This window comes from Lissotriton vulgaris, chromosome 7 (assembly GCF_964263255.1).
Source record: "Lissotriton vulgaris chromosome 7, aLisVul1.2, whole genome shotgun sequence".
NCBI lineage: Eukaryota > Metazoa > Chordata > Amphibia > Caudata > Salamandridae > Lissotriton > Lissotriton vulgaris.
Window position 1 is genome coordinate 276,521,560 of NC_141695.1, and position 12,842 is coordinate 276,534,401.

The following is a 12,842-nucleotide window of genomic DNA, read 5'->3' on the forward strand; positions in this document are numbered from 1 at the left end:
TTTAGACGGCTGTGCTTCATCCACTCGGCTACTTCTTTCATTCCTTCATGTAGGTTGGTTTTGGCGGTGTTCGGGTCTTTGGTGAGTGATAATATTAGTTGAGTGTCATCAGCGTGGGAGATGATGTTGAGGTTATGTTGGCGTGCGATGGCCGCGAGGGGGCTCATGTAAACGTTGAAGAGGGTGGGACTGAGTGAGGATCCTTGTGGCACGCCGCAGATGACTTCAGTGGCCTCTGACTTGAATGGTGGGAGGCGGACTCTCTGGGTTCTTCCGGTGAGGAAAGAGGTGATCCACTCCAGTGCTTTTCCTTGGATTCTGATGTTTCTGAGGCGTTGTATTAAGGTGCTATGACAAACTGTGTCAAAGGCTGCGGAGAGGTCGAGGAGGATGAGGGCGACCGTGTCTCCGTTGTCTAGCAGAGTTCGAATGTCGTCAGTTGCTGCGATGAGTGCAGTCTCAGTGCTGTGTTTGGCTCGGAAGCCGGACTGTGAGGAGTCGAGGGATTTGTTGGTTTCGAGGAAGGCGGCGAGCTGGTTGTTGACAGCTTTCTCGATGACTTTGGCAGGGAATGGAAGGAGCGAGATGGGGCGGTAGTTTTTGAGTTTGGTGGGGTCAGCTGTGGGTTTTTTCAGAAGGGCGCTGAGTTCGGCTTGTTTCCAGCCTTCCGGGAAGGTGGCGGAGTTGAGGGAGCAGTTGATGACGTCTCGGAGGTATGGTGCTATGATGGAGTCTGCTTTGTTGAAGATGTGGTGAGGGCAAGGGTCTGTGGGGGATCCTGAGTGAATGGAGTTCATTAGGCGGATGGTGTCCTCAGTGGAGATTGGGTTCCAGTCATTGAGGATGTTCAAGGGGGGTGGGGGTCCTGCAGAAGGTTGGGTGGGTTGGTCTACGGGCCGGTTGTCGAAGCTTTTGTGGATGTCAGCAATCTTGTTGTAGAAGAACGAAGCTAGGGAGTCGCAGAGGGCTTGAGAGGGGGTGATGTCGTTGGAGTTGGCTGAGGGGTTAGTAAATTCCTTGACGATGTTGAATAGTTCCTTGCTGTTGTGGGCGTTGCTATCTAGTCGGTCCTTGAAAGCGGCTTTCTTGGCATTCCTGATCAGTTGGTGGTGTATACGGGTGGCGTTTTTGAAGGCGTCCTTGGTGCTGTTGTTAGGGTCTTTTTTCCAGGCCTTCTCAAGGGAGCGACAGAGTTTCTTAGATTTCTTAAGATCATCGTTGAACCAGGAGGCCTTCTTGCTGCCTAGTTTGGTTTGACGTTTTTTCAGAGGTGCTAGGATGTCGGCGCTGTTGGAAAGCCATTGGGTGAGGTTAATGGCTGCTTGGTCGGGGTTTGAGGAGTGGGCAGGGGGGTTTTGAAGAAGCGATGAGGCGATCTGGTCGATGGTAATTTTGTTCCAGTTTCTTCGCAGAGTAGGTTGGGGATGGTTGTTGGTTGTGATCTTGTTGTAGGTGAAGTGAACGCAGCTGTGGTCCGTCCAAAGGAGAGCAGTGGTGTGGCTGAAGGAGACATGTTTGCTGGAGGTGAAGATAGGGTCGAGTGTGTGACCTGCGACGTGGGTGGAGGTAGTGACAAGTTGTTTAAGTCCGAGGTTGGCGAGATTGTCCAGAAGGGTGGTGGCGTTGCAGTCGTTGTTCTTTTCAAGGTGAAAGTTGAGGTCTCCCAAAAGAATGTAATCCTAGGAGGGGAGGGCGTGTGGGGTGATGAAGTCCGTGATGTCCTCACTGAATTGTGCACGGGGTCCTGGTGGCCTGTAGAGGAGGGTGCCTCTAAGTGTGGTCTTGGGGTCGATGTGGATCTGGAAGTGAAGGTGTTCAGTATTGGCGAGATTGAAGTCTGAGCTGGTTGAGATGCGGATGGATTTCTTATGGACGATAGCGATGCCTCCTCCTGTTTGGTCGGTACGGTCCTTACGGATGATCTTATAGCCTTCCGGGATGGCAATGGTGATGTCAGGGGCTGATGTGGAGTTCATCCATGTTTCTGTTAGGAAGGCGACGTCTGGGGAGATGGTGTCTAGTAGGTTCCAGAGGTCGATGGCGTGCCTGTGGACTGAGCGGGTGTTGAGTAAGATGCATTTTAGGTGGTTGGAGTCAGATATCTGTTTTGTGTTCGTGGATGAGGAGTTGTTCTTGGTGCTGTCGAACTTGCAGGAGTTGCAAGAGAAGGGTCCATGGGTGTGTCCAGGAGCGGCTTGGGCGCAGTTGGGCAGTCGGCCGGGGTTAAGGGCTAGGAGGGTGGAGGCGTTGTATGTAATGCGGGAGGGCTGGGCATTGCATGGACCAGGAGGTCTGGCGCTGGGCGCGGTCCAGGCGCGGACGGGCGTAGACGGGCTTACCTTTGGCGAACCTTCGGCGTGGCCGTAGCGCGTGGACGCTGCGCGTGGGCGCATCTGTCATTAAAAGCACTTTGAGGGGGGAGGGGCGTGGGAGGGGCAGCAGGGAGGCGGGAGCGGTGCGAGGAGGAAGGGCTCAGGGAGACAACAACAAACAAAATGGAGGTAGTGAAAAGTCGAGTGAGGCTGGGGCACTGATAAAATGTTCACAAGCGGTTTTAAACAGGCAGCTTTAATGTTAACAGATAGAGCGCAGCTCCGTTTCCGTCGCGCTGATTAAATGGCATAAACTATGCTACGCTGCAGAATACCAGAAACGCTGTAGCGTTATTAAGTGCAAACAAAACAGGTGATGGATAGAATGTGGATCAATGTCACACATTCACCCCAGTCCAAAGATCTGGGCCCAAATCCATCGTTTTTTTGCACTCCACACCACCCTGGGTTAGACAATGGCGTTATGCAAATCAGCTCTGACCCTGTGCCCCATGGGAACAGTCCAGTCCGAACTACAAAAGCCATGTCCTTCCCAGAACGGAATCAAGCATCCGAGGACCGGACCGGTTTCGAGGTAACACCTCTCATCAGCCCGGCTAGCTTGACTCCAGTGGTGTGGAGTGCCTGGGACCCACGTCTGAGCATCCCCAGGGCTCAGGGAGACAACAACAAACAAAATGGAGGTAGTGAAAAGTCGAGTGAGGCTGGGGCACTGATAAAATGTTCACAAGCGGTTTTAAACAGGCAGCTTTAATGTTAACAGATAGAGCGCAGCTCCGTTTCCGTCGCGCTGATTAAATGGTATAAACTATGCTACGCTGCAGAATACCAGAAACGCTGTAGCATTATTAAGTGGCACAAACTAAGCAGACTGAAAAATACACCACAAGCGCCAATACAAATGCACAACCAGAAGCGCTAATGCAAATGCACAATTAAATTACAGACACACAGATGGTCGGAGGTCAATGGAAGAGTAACGATACCACCAGTGGGAGCGACCGTGTCTGACGGCAAAATGTGACTGCTAAAAAGTGCCTTGAGTAAAAAATGTGCATAAATCGCACTTTACCATTGAACAGGATATGCAATTACTATTTTAAAAACTCTGAGAACTAACTTAATTGATAAGGGGAGGTAACATTCTTTATACTATCTACCATGCGCCCTGTCTTATTGGCCCTGAAAGCTTATTTAGGGGTGACTTATTAATATTTAAAAGGAGGTTTTAGACCTATTAACAGGGGTTACTTTAATAGTTGCATTTGCAGTTTAAACCAGAACAGCCAGGTTATTGGTGGCAGGCCTGCAGTCATATTTTTAATTGTCACTTTAGTGGTCGCACAATATGTGCTTTAGTCCATTAGTGGCACTTACCTTACAGGCCCTGGGTACACTTATATTAGGAATTAAAAGGTAAGTTTGCATCTATTTTTCCAAATCTCCGATGCCAGTCAATGGATGGACATCGACAGAGTTGTGCATTACCAAAAGATAAATTGTGATCTTATTAACTCCCCCTATAGCTCATCCATCAAGCAGGTAGATAGAGTATCCACCAGAAAGATCGTTACTGGAGGTAAGTAACCTTTTCTTCTGATGGATACGTCTACATGCAGATTCCTCATCTGTAGAACAGATTTCAAACGCCATACCTCACCACTGTAAGAGGGCTGATAAATGCTTAGATGAGGAAAACCAGCAGAAAGGACCTAGCAAAGTGTCTACCCCTGCACACCTCTGAATTCAGGCAGTAATACTTAGCTATCGTAAACAGAGACGCCCACATCGCCGCTTTGCAGATCTCTGTGGTAGGAGTGTCTCTGACATGGCCGGAAGTCTTAGACTTGGCTCTGTTGGAATGATCCCTTTTGCCATCTGAAGGGTCTTTCTAGGCCAAAGCATAGCAGACTTTGATACAAAGGATCATCCATCTCAAGGACATTCTTTTCTTCAACTTTCTGCTTTACCGTTCTTAGCACTGCAGTATCTGATAACGAGCTGGTCATTCAGAGTGGCCCAGATAGAAGTTGAACAGTGGCATAGAGATGGGGTGAGGGGTAAAATGTTGGGAGGGTGATGGACTGACCCAGATGGAACAAAAGTAATCACTTTTGCCAGGAAAGCAGCCTTGGCTGTTATAACCAATTTGATAGGATGGGAACAAGTAAAGGGAGGATGGGAACTAAGAACTTCAAACTTGCGCACCCATCTGGCACATGTGATAGCCACCAAAAGCACCATTTTAAGAATCAACATCCTCAAGGGACAAATATGTAGGGGCTGAAACAGGTTCCCAATAATAAAGGTCAAGACTAAATGAAGGTCCAATAGAGGCACAACAAAGGGAGCTGGAGGAATGATATTCATCAACCACTTTAAAAAATGCATGACAATGGGGGACTTATAAAGGAATATGCAGACAAGGCAGTGTAGTGCCAAAGGCATTCTTACGGTCTTACACCCTGGGATGACCCTTGACTACCATCATTTTAATTGGCATTGGTGTGTTATTTTATCCAAGCCTGAATGTACTACGTCCTGCATATGCCTTGTTTCTCTTGAAGATCTCTTTTCGTAGTTTTGAAGTGGGAGCTATCACAGTAGAAAAGCTTGCCAAGAGCAGAAAGTGTGGGGTGTGCATTTAAAAGCATGATAGAGAGGTATGGAATGCACTTTTTGGTCTCAAAGTGCAGTGTTATGAGCAGTGGTGCACAAATGTGCACTGTGTTGTATATTGAGAGATGAAGTATGTGATGCTATAAGCAGTGGTGCACAAATGTGCATTGTGTTGTACATTGGGAAGAATTATGAAGTTCTTACTATTGGCTTTCACATGGCCTCATGTCATCCTGAATTTTGACTCTGCCATGCAGGAGCTTTTTAGAGTGCACAGACAGGCCCCTAAAGTGTTTGTAAGTTGCTTGGATTAATCGTGTTCAAGGTTTGTTTTGTGAGAGATTGTTTAATGTACCCTGGAAGGCTTTTGTAAGCTTCATCAAGAAAAAGGCTGGAACATGTGAGAATGCAGAGGGAACGTGGGAACTCCTTCTTGCAGTGTAATGCTTGCCTGCAAACTGGTCACTTTCAGTAAGTTCTAGTGTTTTTTGAGACTATAAAGCTGAGGGTTGTTGACAGCCAGCTTGAGACACCACTTTTGGAATAGACATATTGCCGCTAGAATCTGGATTTGAGTCCTGATCGCAAGTCTATTGCATGGATGTTACTGGCTCCTCCAGAGTTGGAAAGGATGTTGAGTGAACGATCAAGTGAGGTGATTTGTTTCTGACTAGTGCCATTGTGATGCGTGATTCCAGTGGCTGCGTTCATTTGAGATATTTTGTTTGTGATGTGTGAGTGACTCAGAGTGCACATTCAAAATAATCATTTGATGTATTTACTGTATATATAGGCCAGTTTGAAAAAAATGAGGGAGGAAATGGATTTCCGGCTGCAGAAAGAAGAAGAAATTATCAAAAAGCGCAAAGCGTTCAAATTTGAAAGGGACAGGTTGGACTACCTTCATGGGCGCATATTCACCTTTGCTAAAAGATTTGAGAAAGAAGAAAAAAATAAAGCACAATTGAGAGGCAATAATCGAACCAACCTCACTAAAGGAAACACCAGTTCTGCCTCTTCAATCAGCCTGAGCTCCACAGAAGGAAGCGATATGGGAGGTGAATTACAGAGTGTTCCATTGGGGTTTACCGCGCCAACGCCTGCACAAGAAGTAAGCCGATTGTGCGAGGCCAGACGAGAAACTCTCAGATCAAGAGTGACGTTTGCGCAAACAGAAAAAGTGTCAACAGCAAACGAGCAGAGCGACGCAAGCGCCACAAAGAAAAGTGGAGCAGCCAAAAAGAGGAACCAAGGGAGATGGTCGAACAAGAAACGGGGTAATCAACAGGGAGCCCCTCAATAATTAACCTGACCAACATAGCTCTGAGCCCTAAAGAGACAAAAATACTTGGCTTGGGACTCTCATATTGCCCACCCCAAACCTTTGATTATGCTGGAACACGCATGGACGCATACAGGTTTGTGAGAAAACTTAAACTCACTAAGTTCCACCGTCTGCGGCCAAAAAGCAAAGAGAACATTGAGGCAATATCTTTGAGCCCCAACATACTAACAGCGGAAGATGCCCCCTCATTTGAAGAAATTTGGGAATTACAGACCGAACAAAATACAGTAAATTCGAATGCAGGGCTTGGAAATAATCTGCCTAGCACCAACATGGAAAAGGCAGTCACACCATTTAAGCCAAAGTCGACTTTCAACCCAATTTCAGCCCATGACAATTTGGACATCTATCAGGATCTGATGACAGCTGATCTCAAAAAACTATACACTGATACCAACAAGAAACGACAAGCCATTGCACGACAGAATCAGAGCTTTAATCTGTTGACCAAGAAATTGAAATCCAATGAAAATTTAGTGGTGAAGCAAGCAGATAAAGGGGGCAACATCGTCCTATGGGCACGTGATAAATACATAGCCGAGGCTGAAAAACAACTCAGTGATACTGCATGCTATCGTAAGACAAACATCACGGCAATCAAAATGGCTTGGAATGAAATCAATGCCAAACTTATGGGATGGCGCAGTTGTGGACTGATTTCAATGGATGAATTCAAATACCTGAAAAAAGAATTTCCTGTAATTCCCACATTTTATCTTCTGCCAAAGATTCATAAGGATCCACTAGTTCCACCAGGGAGACCGATAATCTCGGCAATTGACAGTGCAACAGAAAACCTATCCAGGTACATTGACTTTTTTTTACAAGAATGGGTAAAGGGATTGAACTCATATATACGAGACACAACTGATTTCTTGTATAAACTATCTAAGCAAAGCTGGTCTGAAGATTACTTGCTGATGACATTGGACATCAATTCATTGTACACGTCTATCAGACATGTAGATGGCCTAAAGGCAGCACAATTCTTTCTAAATAAACGTCCCATGTATTACATGGAGCATAACAAAATGCTTATGGGAATGTTAAACATATGCCTGCAACAGAACTTCTTTACATTTGGGGGCCAGGCCTATCAACAACTAAGAGGGGTGGCCATGGGTTCTTGCTTCTCCCCCAGCTTCGCGTGTCTACACATGGGGCTGTGGAAGGAGCAAACCCTGATGGGACAGCACAGGGCGGCAATGGAACAACATGCAATATTGTACCTCAGATATATTGATGATCTGTTTTTTATCTGGAGGGGATCCAAAGAGAGTGCCGCTAATTTCGTTGATGGATTAAATATGAATAATTTAAATCTGCAATTTACTTCAACGATCAGCAATGTCTCTGTCAATTTTCTAGATGTTGAGGTATATGTTGCCAATGATAAAATAGAAACCAAGTTGCATAGAAAGGTTACCGCTGGGAACACGGTATTGCATGCTCCTAGTAGCCATCCTTACCATTTGATTCGTAGCATCCCTTATGGGGAGATGCTACGGATAAAGCGCATTTGTAGTTCTGAAGAAGAATGTAACATTGCCCAACTACAGTGTAAGACCCGCTTTCTTGAAAGAGGGTACAGTAACAAAATGATAGACGATGCCATGAGAAAAACAATGAAAACAAGAAGGGAACAACTATTAGGAACTTGCCCTGTCCCTACGGTTACAAAAGAAACAGTGACCACACCAATAGAAAAAGTACCATGTAGGGCCATTGTTACGTACAGCCAGCAGCATGCTGAGATACGCAGGATTTTCAGTAAAAATTGGAATCTCGTACAAGGAGATCCGATCATAGGGGATCTAGTACAGAACAGACCCGAGATCACTTTTAGAAAGTCCATGTCTCTAGGCAATGTAATTGTGAGCAACACCCTGGACGTCCCAAAGAAGTGGTGGGAACGGATTGCGGGCTTCAAAAAATGCCAAATCTGCAAAGCCTGCAAGCATGCAATCAATAAGACCCATTACATAAGTCCTTTCCATGAAAAGCCTATAGCAATCAAACAGAAACTGGGGTGTAAGACGAAATGTGTGGTATATGTATTGGTATGTCCATGTGGACTACAATACATAGGAAGTACACGTCTCCCTGCCCACAAACGCATCCTACAGCATCTAAGAGCTATATCTGGGAAGGACCAAGCTTATCCGGTAGCGAGGCACTTCGAAAACTGTCACAAAAGCAACCCAGAGTTGTTAAAATACTATTTGGTGGACTCTGTCCTACCATTGAGGAGGGGAGGAGACAGGGACAGAAAATTACGCCTGCTTGAGACCCGATACATCCTCGAGTTTAATAGTAAACACCCTGGGGGGCTTAACAGCACGGAAGATCTGTATACCTGCCTATAATTGGTAGATGATTGTCAGCATTATTCTTTTTCTGATTTGTTTGACTTAGATGAAACTTCATCAATATTTTGAGATCATGTTTGGTAACCTGTGAAAATCTTATTAAATAAGTAAAATGATTATTTTAATTTTTAATTTTTCAATTGCACATTCACTTTAATTTTGATTTGCGTATGCAACCCTAAGGATAGTAACGGGCTAAGAAATATACACGTGATAATCGGTTACTTAATGTCTGGTTTACCTCCAACACCCACTTGGGTATTATCGTTTTTTTTTAATATGTCACTTATCGCTATTTTGCGACACAATATACCGTAACTGTTGTGAATATTGGGTATCTTTTATAATCATGGTACTTGCTAAAATGAAATATATGTGGCAAGACCAATGAGGCTTGTATAAATTTCTTGAATATATTTATTGTACATTATGTAAATATATGAATTTAAAATGAATAGTATTTATTTATTTGTATATATAGTTATTTATTTTTCTACAAGAGATGGTCTTAGAAATTTGATCTATAACATTTGAATTGGTGGCCGCTTTTTTGATACCCTTAATTTAATTCTTTGGTGTATTGTAAATAGATGTCAACTGCAAAATTATGTTGGACATATGACTACAGATGGTAAACGGGCACTGTGCCCTGTATATAGTTTTGTGGGGTATACCCCTTTAAAACATAAATGGGAGGTACCACTAACCATGTGACTAATGATGCTATTTAAGTTACTTCCTCCTTCCTAAACATGACATGTGATCAAGCCTCGGCTGAGGTGAAACGCGTCATGACGACTGGTGGGCTGTTATTCTATCACGAATAAAATTCACTGGTAACAAGAGCACGGAGTCTGTGGCTTTACTCAACTTTCGTTCCTGCTGCACGGCATGGTACTGCTGCGCTGTGCTGTGCTGTTTCGAACTCAACGCAATATATATATATATATATCTATATCTTTCTGATCTCTTGCAGGACATCCAGTATAATATATATATATATATATATATATATATATATTACCTACTGGCGGTCGCCAGTAGGTATATATAGTTAGGATTTTTTCCCTATGGGATTTTTGAAAATTCTATGTCTAATAACTTTGGCGTTTGTGGACGGAATCGGCTGAAATTTTCAGGAAAATGGCACATTTTGTTTCTGAGCAGCCCCTGAAAACTTGGTGGGGTTTCGTCAAGGGGGGGCCGAGAAAAAAGGGGGGTCCCAAAACGCGTTTTTCCCATTCATTTTTCCATAGGGCGGTTGGACTCACTTTTAGCTCGAACGGCTGAATGGATTTGCACGAAACTTGGCAAAATTGTAGGGACTGTTAGCCCGATGTGCCTTTGCTAGGTCTCAATATATGTGCTCCAGTAGTTTTTGAGAAATTAACGTTCAAAACAAGATATATATCTGTAACAGCGCTCCGGGCAGCGATCCGGTCCGCTTACTTTTCGCGAAACGGAACTTTGCGCGCAGAAAGCTGATTGGCTCTCCGGTGTCTGTCAACATTCTAAACAGTCCGGAGCGGCCGCCATCTTATCTCTCGGTAGGATCGAGAGAGAAGAAGAGGTGAAAAACGAAGGGGGAATTTATTGAAAGGGGGCAAGGTATACCCCTCTTGACCCCCTAGGAATGTTGTTGGGGTTATTAAAGGGTCCCGAGGGGAAAATAAAAAAAAATGATTTTTCACGGTAGAAGCGCTTCACGGGCCGCGAACTGGGCCGCAAACTGGTAGCGAAACGGGAATTCGCCATTTTGTGCTTCGTTTTAATTGTTTAGAGACAAAAATTATCGCCGCACATCGGCCACAATGCATGAATATCGCTGAAAAGTCAGCGTTATTCATGCATTATCCAGCAAATGCTCTTAGCCATGTTATCCACCTTCCATTGGATAACATGGCTAAAAACTGCTCTGTGCGTGAGCTTTTTTTTTTTTTTTTTTTGCTGCGTGACGTTTGTTAACGTTCGATTCAATGGAAATCAGGAAGTGTTGACCACCATTTTGTCACTGCGAGTAAATATTTTGTTATAAATTAATCCTTATTGATAAACATTGTCTGCGCCATCTTGCGTTTTTGTCCAATGCCACAATTTTGTCGTGCACGGCAGCCATTTTAGATGCCTTGACCAGGGCCACTCTCTGCACGCCGCCGATCCTCAGCATGGCTCCCCACCCTCGCAAGCATCTCCCCCACGCACTGGTCACCCCCGCTCTTTCTCTCATGCATGGGCCATATACTTCCCCCCATCTGCGCTGCTCTTCTCTGAGAATCACACCTTGTGCCCGCCCGACACCTCCCTTTCACCCTATTCACTACCGCACCCTCTGACACTCCTCTTCCTCTGTGTCCGATTGTCCAGGCCGGACCTAGGCTATCACCTAGCCCTGCGGATGTAGTTTATGGCCCCAGCTGTAGAGTATCCAGACATGCCAACCCTCCCGATTCAGGCGTGAGACTACTGATTTCAGTGCTAGTCTCCCGCCTCCCGATTCCTGCAAGCAAAAACCCGGGGGCATATTACCAACAACTAGCGATAATTTTTGTCTCTAACTTGTTTAGAGACAAAAATTATCGCCGCACATCGGCGAATTTTATCGCACATAAACCTTGCTATTAGCAAGGTTTATCGCAAATGCGATAAAAAACGGCCGCAATGCATGAAAATCGTTGAAAAGTCAGCGATATTCATGCATTATCCAGCAAATGCTCTTAGCCATGTTATCCACTTCCCATTGGATAACATGGCTAAAACTGCTTAGGGCAGGTGTTAGGTTTTGGAGATATTCGCGCTTAGCGCGAATATCTCCAAAAGTTGGTAATAGGAGATAGCGATGGTTAGGGACTGTTTCCAGTCGCTAAAATCTTGGCACGCCCACTTTGCATGTCATTAGTGATAAATATCACTGATATGCAAAGCGGGGCCCAAGATGGTCGCTATCTCCTTTTAGCTGTCACTAACTGGTGTTAGCGACAGCTTGGTAATAGGGAGATAATTTTATCTCTTTTTTTTTTGGCTTTTAAAGCCCAAAAATGCGGAAATAAACCCCCTTGATAATATGCCCCATGATTTCTCGGGGGTTTCAGCTGACAGGGCTTGGTATTGTGTTACGTGCTAATTCTTCCAGGAAACGTCAGAGGGTCGATGCAGGGGTTCTAGAAGGGGTGATAAACCATTTAAGCCTCATGAACAAGCGCATGGTCTTTTAAAGATTTGTGAAGTACTCGGGGCGGCGGTGTGTGTGTGCCCTCTTTCAGGAGCGGGCGGGGGGGGGGGGAGGGGCACTGCCAGCAACTTGCCAGGCCAGGCAGTGTTCAACACGTGCATCACCCTTTCTCTGCCTGCTATTGCGCTCCATGCTTCGGAAAGGTAAGAAAAAGAACGTGCATTTGAGTTTGAAATGTCCGATCTTGTTGCAGTACACTTGCAAAGCCCACACATGACAATAACCCGATTCAAGGCCCCATTCACCCTATTTTTTAAACATATATAGCACTCCAACAAAGTTAGATTTTAAAACTTTATTAACATTTAACTATAATGAACGGAACAAAAACTGTAAAAACATTTAAACATTTTTCACCCAAAAAAGCAACAATGGTCAGAAGCTGTCTTTTGTGCGAATAGTCCCAAGGCAGCACAACGTGCAGAGTTCTGGACGGCACCCAGGTGATGTCGCCTGGGTGCCGCACTGGTTTTGGGATCCTACAATGCTGCTCCAAAAATTGGCGTGGGGCGTCCCGGGTGGGGCGGGGGGAGGCCTCGTCAGTAGCGGTCTGTTGTGCGAATAGTCCCAAGGCAGCAGAACGCGCTGAGATGTTGATGGCACCCAGGTGATGTCCAGTAAACTGCCGCACTGGTTTTGGTATCCTACAATGCTGCTCCGAAAATTTGCGTGCGGCGGCCCGGGGGGGTGGGGGGGGGCGTGGGGGAGGCGGCGTGAACGGGCCTCCCCAGGTGGCGGCCATCCAGCTGAGTTGCGCCCGCTCTTGCGGCTACAGCGTCTCGCTCACCATGTTGTTGAGTTGCTCCCACTCTTGCAGTGCAGCGATAGGCGCCTGCCACATGACTCTTAAAATGGCGGACGGCTCTTCGGTTTTGGGCCTGGTCCACTGAAATGGCCCTGGGACACCTTGGAACTCGGACGCTTGCCTGCTAGGGCTTGGGCTCCAT